The 12,736-nt window shown below is 34.6% G+C and overlaps 1 non-coding gene across 1 annotated transcript; it reads left to right on the top strand.

The window, feature by feature from the left end:
- The first annotated feature begins 841 nt into the window (after positions 1-841).
- On the top strand, positions 842-917 carry TRNAS-GCU (transfer RNA serine (anticodon GCU)). Its single transcript has one exon. It is a non-coding gene; the product is annotated as a tRNA-Ser (tRNA).
- Positions 918-12,736: the final 11,819 nt, after the last annotated feature.

The following is a 12,736-nucleotide window of genomic DNA, read 5'->3' as shown; positions in this document are numbered from 1 at the left end:
ATAGGTACAAGAAAAAGGTCATGTAACCATATAGGAAGAAGATAGCCATCTACAAGCTAATGAAAGAGGTCTCAGAAGAAATCAACCCCATTGACACCTTGATTTTAGAATTCTAGCCTCAAGAAAGTTGAGGAAATAAATTTGTTGTTTAATCTTCCTAGACTGTATTATTTGTCATGATAGTACTATCAAACTAAAATACCCTTTGGGGTATGTCAATGCATAATGCACTGCAGTAAAAAGTATAAAAGTATACTGCGTATGAACAATGGAGTTAGGGAGAGAATTCTGAAATGTCCTGATGCCTGCATAGATCACTCTATTTTGATAGTTTAAAACCTTAGTGGCCTGACCAGGCAGTGGAGCAGTAGATAGAGCATAGGACTGGGATGCAGAGGACTAAGGTTCGAGACCTCGAGATCACCAACTTGAGCGCGGACTCATCTGGTTTGACCAAATCTCACCAGCTTGGACCCAAGGTTGCTGGCTCATGCAAGGGGTTACTTGGTCTGCTATAGCCCACCGGTCAAGGCACATATGAGAAAGCAATCAATGAACAACTAAGGTGTTGCAAAGAAAAACTAATGATTGATGCTTCTCATCTCTCTCTGTTTCTGTCTGTCTATCCCTATCTATCCCTCTCTCTGACACACTCTTTCTGTCTCTGTAGATAAAAAACAAAAACAAAACACCTTAATAAACATTTTTCAATGCATAGCAACATGTTTTACATTGGGTTTTTAAAATTTGTTTACATACTTTTAACTTGAGTATTATATTTTATCAAGTGATACAGTATGTAATCATCTACAACTGATTTTTAAAAGACTATTCATTTTAGGCCCTGGCCGGTTGGCTCAGCGGTAGAGCGTCGGCCTGCTGTGCGGGGGACCCGGGTTCGATTCCCGGCCAGGGCACACAGGAGAAGCGCCCATTTGCTTCTCCACCCCCCCCTCCTTCCTCTCTGTCTCTCTCTTCCCCTCCCGCAGCCAAGGCTCCATTGGAGCAAAGATGGCCCGGGCGCTGGGGATGGCTCCTTGGCCTCTGCCCCAGGCGCTAGAGTGGCTCTGGTCGCGGCAGAGCGACACCCCGGAGGGGCAGAGTATCGCCCCCTGGTGGGCAGAGCGTCGCCCCCTGGTGGGCGTGCCGGGTGGATCCCGGTCGGGCGCATGCGGGAGTCTGTCTGACTGTCTCTCCCCGTTTCCAGCTTCAGAAAAAAAAAAAAAAAAAGACTATTCATTTTAGAAAGAAGAGAGAGAGAGAGAAGGAAGGAAGAGCAGGAAGCATCAACTCCCACTTGTGCCTTGAGTAGACAAGCCCAGGGTTTTGAACTGGAGACCTCAGTGTTCCAGGTCGACGCTTTATGCACTGTACCACTACCGGCCAGGCTACAACTAATTTTCCCTTCAACTATAATAGGAAGAAAATAAAATCTGATACAACTATAGGCAGAGACATTTTGACCAAATTTTGACAAGAAAATAAAATCTGATACAACCATAGGCTGAGACATTTTGACCAAATTTTGACAAAGAGTAACAGAACCATACGAGAAAGAAAGGCAGTGTTTGTCTTTGGCTTCAGCCCTATAAAAACTTTGTCTTTAAGTATCTTTTTTCCTTCAGTTGCTTTGAAGATAGGTTTTTGGCTACTTGGTCCAGAAGCCAAGGGAAAATCTGGTGAAAGCAGTCTTCAGAGGGGCCCATGATAGCCTCCTCAGGAGCCCTGTCAGACAGTCAGTGTTCCACTTCAAAAAGCATTGAGGTGCAAAGGGAGATTGATTTTATTTCACATTATTTTATTAATTTAATTTTTTAGATGACACAATCACCAAGTACAAGCTGAAATTATTCATGTTGCTTTTCTATGTTCCCTGTTCAATTATTAATCTGTCAAATCTAATCCCTGACCCTTGATTTAATTCTATTTCAGCAGGTGATGCCTCTGTTAGCCTCACTGCTCTTGAAATGTGTTGCTCCCTTGGCTATAGCCTGCTGAGAAGCTGTTTTTAGAGTACTTAGCAGAAAAGCTCTGCTTTATTGACTCCGATTTTAATTTCAAATACTGGTCTTACCGATCAGGAACTTGAAAACAAATGTTCTGAGAGGCTCCCATCATTCACTGAAAGGTGATTGTCAAATTTCACATGTGTCCAAGGACATAAATTATAACAAAATCTTCATTCTTTATACCGTTACTACACCCCTGGAGAATCAATGGTACTAAGGGTGAAAAAATAATAACTTAAAGAAAGCTGAGAGTAGAGAGACATATGGATTGATACAAAAGAAAGACATAGAGACTAGGGCCTGATTTCACTACTCCTGAATATTTTCGTCTATCCTGATAAAATAAACATAAGCAAACTAAAATACAAATGTAGTGCTTACATGAGAATGTGATATAGTTCAATAATTAACAAAACATGGTCCTAGATTGAAAGATCAATATAACTAAATGAGATGACTATACTTTGGCACAACCTTATTTTAGCACACACACAGTTGATAGCACTGATATAGGTGAACCAATCAACTAAATCGCTCTAACTCTTATTTGTGTATTATCACCAATAGTAACAGAATTCCAAAGTGTAAAGAGCAGTGGTACTTCAGGAAAAAGTGTTCTTCAGTGTTGCTGAATATATGAATCAATAAGATGGATTGGTTGCTATGTCCCTTGGGAAAACTTATAGTAAAATTATTATCTCTTCTACTCCAATCTCCTGCTGAGCAGCACTTATATAAATATCCTTGTCCCAGTTCCTCTCCTCTGGGGAGAGGATGCACACCCCCTTCGTGAGGAAATGTCATTCCATTTTTGGATAAATCTAACAATTAGAAATTTTCTTCTTTCAATGACTCATAACTCCTACTGCTGCTCATTGATATCGATACCATGGTAACAATGGAAACCACATCGTAAATACATTTGTTGCCTCACTTACTTGATAGCTTTTTAAATCACCTGAAATATCTATCTTCACCTAATTCCTCTTCCATTACTTTCATTGTCACTCATCTAAACTGGTTTATCTTCCCTTCACATTCCTGATCACATTTTTCAGAACATACTCTGATGTGTTTATACATTTATAAACTGTTTTCTGATGATGATATCAATGCGCAGATACCTTCCAACCTCAAGGGTTTCTTCCCTGGGGGTTTTTGTACATAATTTTTCAATGATCATCAACTAAGTCATTAAGTCATTTAACAAATATTTACTGAGTTGTCTCTAGATATCTTTCATTGGGATATCATTGGAATTAGAATTATGCTTAAGGCCCAGTCTCTGTCTTCCAGAGCCAATCATATGAAGAACAACGCAGAGTAAACCTGCAATTAAAATAGTGTTATGGTGAGATAAACACAAGATATTGTAAGAATTACTGGAACCTTATGCCCCTTTAAAGGATCCAGAATGACTTCCTAGAGGAAGTGATATTTAAGATAACATATTTAAAAAGGAATTGGCTACACAAAGAAGGGCGGGTGATGTCTTCTAGAGAAGATGGGAATAGGAACAAATAACTAGGAGTAAGGAAAATACTACTGAATGGTGTGTTCATGGATCTGCAGATAGTTTAGAGGGTGTGAGACTCAGAGAATGTAAAGTATAAAGTGAAGTTGTGGCAATAAATGGGTGGAATCAGGAAGACATTTGAACACTACAGTATGTTTATGTCTCTATCGATTTCACTGACTGGGAGCTTATATACAACAGAAACTTATGTCTCACAGTTCTCAAGCCTAGAAGTCCAAGACCAAGGTGCCAGCATGGTCATGTTCTTGGTGAAGGACCTCTTCCAGCTTGCACACTGTTGACTACTTGCTGTGTCTTCACAAGGTAGAAGGGACTAGGAAGCTCTGTAGCACCTTTTTTTATAAGGGTACCAATCCTAATTGTGAGGCTCCACCCCCATGTCTGAATCACTTCTCAAAGTCCCCACCTTCTAACATCATCACCTTGGAAATTAGGATTTTAATATATGAATTTGGAGAAGTAGGGACACAAACATTCAGATCATAGTAGTGTATCCGTTTCCTGCAGTTTTTGAAAATACCATTCTTTCTCTATTGCATTGCTTAAGCTTCTTTGTAAGGATCTGTTGACTATATTTGTGTGAATTTTTTCTGGCCTCTCTTTTATTCCATTGATCTATGTGTCTATTCTTTTGGCAATACCATGCTTTCTGGATTATTGAAGACATAATAAGTCTTAAACAAAGACGATTCATACCTCCAACTTGTTCTCTTTTAGTATTGTGCTGGCTAATCAAGGTATTTTAGTTTTCCATGTTAACTTTAGAATTATTTTGTCTCCTTTTGTCTTCTAGATTACAGTGAACAGAAGTTTATTAATTTTATTGATCTTTACAAACAATGAGCCTTTTCTTTCATTGATATCTCTGTTAATATTCTCTTTCCAATTTCATTTATTTCTGCTCTAATTATTATTTTTTTCTACTCACTCAGGCTTAATTGATCTTTATTTCTAGGTTTCTTTTCTTAATGTGAAAGGGTATTGATTTTGGCTTTTGTTTCTCTAATATATGCAATCAATGATAAATATTTCACTCTAAGCACTGCTTTTACTTTAGCTCACAAATTTTGGTAGATTAAAAATATTTTAATAGATTAAAAATACTTATATTTTATTCAAAATAATTTATAGTTGCTCTTGAGGATTTTTTTCACCTATGCTTTATTGGATGTGTGTTGTGAATTTTCAAGTTATTTGGGGGAGGATTCCAACTATCTGTTGTTTTCTGGTTCACACCACATGGTCTTGGTTATTCTGCATGATTTGTATTTTTTTATTATTATTATTTGTTGACAGTACCTTTATGGCACAGAATGTGATCTATCTTGGTGAATGTTCCATGCTCCATGTGAGCAGGAGAAGAATGTTTGTTCTGCTGTTGTTGGCTGAAGTATTCTACAGATGTCAGTTATCTCCAGTTAATTGATAGGGCTTTTGAGTTAATCTATATCCTTATTGATTTTCTGCCTACTGGAACTGTCAGTTACTGATAGAAGTGTGTTAAAATCTTAAAATACAATATAAAATCCATCTATTTCTCTTTGCAGTTTTATCAGTTTTTTCCTCATATATTTTGACACTTTGTTATAATGCACATATGCATTAAGAATTCCTACATGGCCTGGCCAGGCGGTGGCGCAGTGGATAGAGTGTCAGACTGGGATGTGGAAGACCCAGGTTCGAGACCCCGAGGTCGCCAGATTGAGAGTGGGCTCATCTGGTTTGAGCAAGGCTCACCAGTTTGAGCCCAGGGTCGCTGCCTCGAGCAAGGGGTCACTCGGTCTACTGTAGCTCCACGGTTAAGGCACATATGAGAAATCAATCAACGAACAACTTAAGGAACCACATTGAAGAATTGATGTTTCTCATCTCTTTCCCTTCCTGTCTGTCTGTCCCTATTTGTCCCTCTCTCTGACTCTCTCTGTCTCTCCCACACACAGACACACACAAAAAGAATCCCTATGTGTTAATGAATGAACCCATTATTATGTAATACCCTCATTTATCCTTAATGATTTTCCTTGCTCTGAAGTCTACTTTGTTTGAAATTATCATAACTATTCCAAATTTCTTTTGATTAGTCTTAGCATAGTATATCTTCTTTATATCTTTACTTATTGTCTGTGTTTTTATATTTAAAATGGGTTTCATTAAGCAACATATAGTGAGTCTTATTTTCTACACACTTGATGTTTAAAGTTTTTGCTTGATATGGTTGATTTATATCTGCCATATTTGTTACCATTTTTTATTATTATTCAATGCCCTGTCTTTGGTTTCTTATCTCTGCACTTTTTCTGCTGTCTCTGGTTTTAATCAAACATTTTCCATGATTCCATTTTTTCTCCTCTTTTGGAAAGTTAATTTTAATTTTCTTTCTTATTTTTAGTGACTGTGTTTGAGTTTGCAATATATATTTACAACTAACCAAGCCCTCTTCAAATTATAATACTTCATGGGTAGAATAAGTAACTTATAACAAAGTATTCCCAATTTCTTCCTCTTGTCTTGACAGAACAGAATATTGTTACTGTATTCATTTTAATTATTTGTAATCTATAACCTAATATATTTTGGAACAAAATACTATTATTTTGGAACAAACTGTTATCTGTTAGATCAGAATAAGAATAAGAAATAACAATAATAAAATATTAATATTTTACCTTCATTTTATCCTTCTCCAATACTCTTCCTTTTTTCTTGAAGATCTAAATTTCTGACCTGTACTGTTTTTTCCTTCCTTCTAGAGAACTTCTTTTAACATTTCTTATAGGGCAGGTCTAACAGTAACAAGTATCTTTGGTTTTCACCTGAAAAAGTTTTTTACCTTCACAGTTTTGGGTGGATTTTGCTGTTTATAGAATTCTATGCTGGGGTTTCAACACTTTAAATTTTTCACTCCACTATCTTCTTACTCTATAGTTTCTAAAACAAATTCAGATGTAATTTTTATTCTTCTCCATGGGCAGAGTATTATTCAGTGCCACCTGACCACTACAACCACCACCAATATTTTCTCTTTATTTTTTTTTTTGCCATTGGAATATGATATGCATACATGTAGAATTTTTAAAATTTATCAAGCTTTGTGTTCTCTGAGCTTCCTAAAGTTGTGGTTTGCTGTTTCACTAATTTTGAAAAATACTTAACCATTAAACTTCATATATTTCTTGTGCTGTTTCTTTCTTATTCTGGTATTCTAATTGCATATTCTAATTACATGAGTGGTCACATCTTTTGTAATTGTCCCACAATTCTTGAATATTCTTCTTTATTCTTTTTCATTATATTTTTATTTTTCAATTCAATTGAGTAAATTTCCATTGCTATATCTTCAAGTTCACTGATTCCCCAGCTCTGTCCAGTCTACCAGTGAGGCCATCAAAGACATTCTTCATTTCTGTTGCAGTGATATTGATTTCTAGCATTATCTTCTGATTTTTTTTTTAGTTTTGATCTCTCTGCATATATTATCTCTCTGTTCTTCCATATTTGACAACTTTATCCATTAGAGCTATTAACATGTTAATCATAGTTCTTTTAAAATCTTTATCTGATCATTTTAAATCTGTATCCAATCTGAGTCTGGTTCTGCTGCTTTGTCGCTTCATTCCAAGGACATTTTGTTTTTGTTTGTTTTTTCTGGCTTGATAGCATGCCTTCTGATTACTTGCTGAATCAAGTGGACATATATATTGGGTAATGGGAACTGATACAAATGGACCTTCGTGTGAGATTTTTTTGTTAAACTGACTAGCAGATATCCGACTAGTGGTTTCTGCAGCTCTACCAAAGAGCTTGTTTTGGTTTTGTCTTTTTTCATTCCTGTTGCCTTTGTGTTTCTGTGAGAATACTCTCCTATATAGAATTGGTATGTTGAGGGGGAGGGAGCTCTTTCAGTTATAATCCACTGTTATGCTGGAATCTTGTTGATGTGGTAGTGCAGGTAGTATTTTACAATTTTATGATTAAATCTCAGTCTTTTAGTGGGCCTCTGTCCCTGGGCAGAAGTGTTCCTAGCTTTATTCTTCTCCCCATGTATAAGACAGGACGGTTAGTGGGAACTGCCTTCAGGTGCTTTCGGGTGGATAACTACCCTTCTTTCAGGTAGACAGGCTGGGTCAAGTCAGTTTCCTTAAAGGGTAGGCTTCTATGTTCAAGAATGCTATGGGTGTATTTCAAAATGGTTACTTTTCACCTCCCCTTCCTGAAACCAGAAGAGATTTTTCTAGGCTCTTTATCATGAGAACAGGCATGTGGTATACAGCGGTGGAGATAAAACTGACAAGATACCCTCCCCAACAATCAAAGCCAGGGTCCCAGGAGTTTCTCACTCTCAAACCAATCCACACAGATCCTTCAACAAGTCATCAACATTACCACTTATGTGTTTCTACAAAGTAATGTCTCCAGGAGGTCTCGACTAGCTAAATTGATCTCAAGTCTACTTCTCTTTCTCCAAATCAAATTATTAAGTAGCAATACCTTGTGACCTCAATTCTGTGACAAGCCTAATTAAAGTAGTGCATTTTTAGTTTGTTCAGCTTTTTCTTGTAATAATAGAAGTGAGGACTTCCAGAGTCTTTGTATATTGGAACTGAAACAAAATCCTGTTCCAATAGCAGTACTTTTGAAAAAATATCTCACTGCTATAGAGCCTTGATCCTATGGATTCCAAACTTTCAAGAGCCTGGTAATTGATACATTTAAAACTGTTAGTCTCCAAATCAAGTCCACATTCTTTTCCTTCAATAGTTCTCAACATCAGATTTTTAAAAAATAAACATGTCATGAATGGATTCTGGATGTAGACAACTAATCTGCATGGCAGCCATAGATGACAGGTAGATATTTCTTTGATAACTAACTAAATAGATTGAATAATTCATTTCCTAATTTAATAGATTTTAGAGATAAATCAATCCAAGTCTTTTATGTGGATGGGAAATAGATTATAAAAATAATAATTTCTGTTAACATTACAAAGTAGTTCACCTGGGCTAAAATTTAAATTTTTTCCCTTCTAATTTAATGTTAGTTACACTGTCCTGTGTTGCCATTGAAGAGTATCTGAATATCTTTCACTATTTCTTTTATTAATCTTTTTGTCTTTTTTTTAAAGAATAAACAAGGAAACTTATATTGTATACATAGTTTTTTCTTATTATTATGAATACCTCAACAGTACCTGTATTTTAGAGACTACAATATCAAAATGACTTTCTCCTCAAGTAAAAATGAACATATAAAATTTCCCTTCTGCTTTTAGAAAGTCATAAAAACTATATATCAGAAATTAAATGGGAACCCGTTGCATAGTTCTTTGAAAGGAAGAGAAAAAATTAAACCTAAAAGTATTGCAACCCTTTCCACAGCTTCATTTATATAATGCACAAAATCTTATTTCCCATTAAAACGTTTCTATTATTGGCAACCTTATTTGCATTAATGAGGACTAGGAATTTCTTAAAATAAAGAAGATTGCTTCCCCTTTATTATTTCTTATACTGTGTATGTATGTATATATAATATGCATATTACATATAACCTAATGTATAATATATGTGTGTATGTATACCAGCACACACACAGATTTATACCGTAGAATGCTTTCTTGGACCTTTGATTTTAGTATTGGGTTGTCTCTCTCTCTCATTGTTAGCCATTTTTTACCTGACGCCTTAAACACCCTAAAACATTAGTAAACAATTGAATTCTGTTTTCATACTTGTACAAATTGCCCAACTATCAAGCTGGTGTCTTGAAGTTTTATCTTAATTGGGATTCCAAAAATTAAAAGTGGGTGTGGGACCATAGATTAGGAAACAAACAGAGAAGGAATAGTGAAAGGAAATTACAAGAATTATGAAAAAGTAGAGATGAAAAGTTACTCAAAGGAATTCAAGAAAGAAAAAATTATGTGAATGGGGATCTGTGAACAGGAAAGGGTAGTTTAGAAGAAAGAGCTGAGTTTCCCAAGACTTCAGGGCATTGAATCATGTTTACTTTATAGATTATTCTGAATCCTAAGGAACACTTAAAAAAAAAAAAGAGGAAGAAACTGATGTTTAAAGAAATGGAATTCAAAACTCCTCAATCATTTCCAATTTTTTTGAAATGTACCCCTTCCACAAAAAGCAAAATTCTGCTGTCATTTCATATAATTCATTTTACATTTACATGTTCAATTAGACTTTGAGCTTCTTCAAATAGGGTGATGTTTATATTTTAATTGATATTATTTTCCATTTCCCAAGCATACCATAGAAGGTGCCAAACACATAGTAGCGACATGGTAAATGTTGAATAAATGAATCTCTACAACCATGTATCTCAATCTTTAAAATTCATATTTTGTTATAATTAACATAAAAATGACACCCCCTTTCCCCACCACAAACATCTTAATCAATGAAGATTTTCAAAATTCCCCATATTTTTACTCATCTTATCTGGACTATTAACTTTTCATATTTACTATGTCACCAAAGCAATATATCCAAAGTATAAATTGTATTATGTCACATCTGGTATTCAACTATTCAGTAGCTTCCTTTTTGTTTTAGTAAAAAGCTCTGTGAGCACGTACGGTACCTGCCTCATTTGCTAGTATCATCTGGCCCATGCCCACCCCCCTCACAAAATTGGATATCTAACACTAAAAGTGAAAAAAAAAGCCTGATATAATTAATAAATATCTGTTGAATTAGTTATTGAAGCAAATAATAATCTTCACAAAAGCATCTCCTTTAGAAATGCTTCTGTCACTTAAGTTAAAGCTAACAATTTAAAGACAGAAAAAAATAAAATGAATAGTCAAATTCTTAAATTTACCTCAATGCAAAATGAGCATTTCTTACCTGCGATATATCAGCAAAAAATAAAAACCAATGACCCTTCCTATCTCTGGATCTCCCCTTATTATTTTAAATCTCATTGTGGGTCAGAATCCTCCCTCCCCTATGTAATAAGTTCAGTATCGTTAGGCTGTACTTAAACTCTCTATATCAAACATTTTTATCTGTAAAATAATTATTTCAAATCATTTTTACCAAGATACCATTGCAACATATAGCTATAACAAAATATAAAGCATTCAATTACACAGTTCCTAAAACATTCCTTTTACTCATTGTGTGTTAGGTACAATTGTTTCCTTTCTCTTTTTACTCATTTGTTCACTCCACATTTAACTAATGCATACTTTATTTATGTATACATATCCTATATATACATATGTGTACACATATATATGCACACACATACATGTAGATATGTATTTATACAGGCATATATATGTATATATACATACATACACACAAATATATGTATTTCAACTTGGGAATTTGAAAATGAAAAGCAATGTAGCTTTTTTTCCTTAAAAAACTTCTTCTCTGATACAAAAAACACAGGTAAACACACAAAAAATGCAATGCACTGACCTGACAGAGGTCAGGTAAGACATAGTACACAGTACAAAGGAACTGATGATTGCTCTGCCAGGGATTCACCAAAACGTATTCATAAAAGCATCCTTAGTTGGACTCTTTCACGATGTCTTTTGTCAAATTTTATAACCTTTGTTTCCTTTTGATGGTCCATGTACTCTTTCCTCATATTCTAAGCCATCTCCTCCTTATCCTCATTTATGTCCTACACTCATATCTATCCTCGTTGTCTCCAGCTATCTACCCCTAATCTTTTTTTTTTCTACTAACCACCCAGTAAGAAATTGAATGACAACAGGAGCTATAAAGTTGGGTCAAGAAAGAGAATTTGAGAGAGTTAAAATTTTTTTTAAATTTCAATTTCCTAGAAATAGACCAATATTATTCATCTTCACAGTTCTGTTTTGGTCTATGCAACGGCCCAGAATCTCCAGAATATAAAAATAAATAAATCATTGTACCTGAAGAATGAAACTCTCTGATACAGACATGAGGCCAATGATTGTTTATTTATGTATAGATTATTGGAAAAAATTATCTTCTTACCTCAGCAGTGAACTAGCTCAGTGACTTTTTCATACTTTGTTCTTATTTGAAAAAACACTTCCTCAAACCTCACTATTGGCCAAAAAATGTTGTTATCACAGCAGAGTATTTGAGAATATCCAGATTAGCATACAAACTCACCTAAATTCTCATATAATAGATTTTTGTTATTGGTGATAATTATGTACAGTTTATCCTTTGGCCCAACATCCCATGGTATTTCACAGAGTACTGTAAGTTACAAAGGAAACTACTGATGTTGCTTAATTCTTGTAACTACCTTTAGACTCTTGATCAAAGAAAGCAAAGGATAATGAGTAAGGGCTTTCAATAGTCAACTATTCCCTACTCCAGTGTTAGGAAAATATTAATCAGATCTTACTGTTCTCTTCAAGTAGGGAAAATTTACAGTCTACTGAACCCTTATTCTACATTTTGCTGTGGTTTGAAGTTTTTATCATTTCAGTGTTCTATTAGAGATGTCATTTACTTTCTATGTAGCTTGTTCTATATTTTTAACTAGGTTTCTACAAGGTGCTTTTGATCCCCCAATTCTTTCCTGAAGTCCACCAAAATAGTCAGCTTACTGTCACTTTTACCTTTAAATGCTTGAGACAGACATAATAAGGAGGTTAGATATGGTAGATTTTTCAATAAGTGCACAATATTTTTAAGTTACAAAGTTGGAAATCTGGCAACTTTTTAGGGTTTCCAGGTTTCAGTGACAGAATCACATGGGCACTATTTCTCTTTTCTTTTTTGCACCTTAAGTATAATTTTCATATATTATCAGTGACATTAAGAACCTGGAAATGAATTCATATTAGATTAAGTTACATTCACTCAACAAAATTAAGATCTGTTAAATATCACTGGAAAATGAGTAAGAAAATCTTTCTAATATTATTACTAGTAACATCTAGATTCTATAATTTTTATTTATATTTTCAAAGTTCTCTTATATTTTTGACATTTGATTCAATACTCTTTTGAGAAAGATAAGAATAGTATGATTGTTGCCATTTATAAATCAGAAAACAATAGTGTTTGAATGACTCCTATAGGTTAAAGAACTTATAAACAAAATATTTTATTATATTCTTTTTGGAAATAATTAATAACCATCTATAAATAAAAATGACTTTTTTATGTATTTCTTCCCAGGATTTAAGTTATTAGAGAAGTATTAAAAG

This window comes from Saccopteryx bilineata, chromosome 3 (assembly GCF_036850765.1).
Source record: "Saccopteryx bilineata isolate mSacBil1 chromosome 3, mSacBil1_pri_phased_curated, whole genome shotgun sequence".
Classification (NCBI taxonomy): Eukaryota; Metazoa; Chordata; class Mammalia; order Chiroptera; family Emballonuridae; genus Saccopteryx; species Saccopteryx bilineata.
Note: the sequence above shows the minus strand (reverse complement) of the source record. Positions and strands in the feature narration are given on the sequence as shown.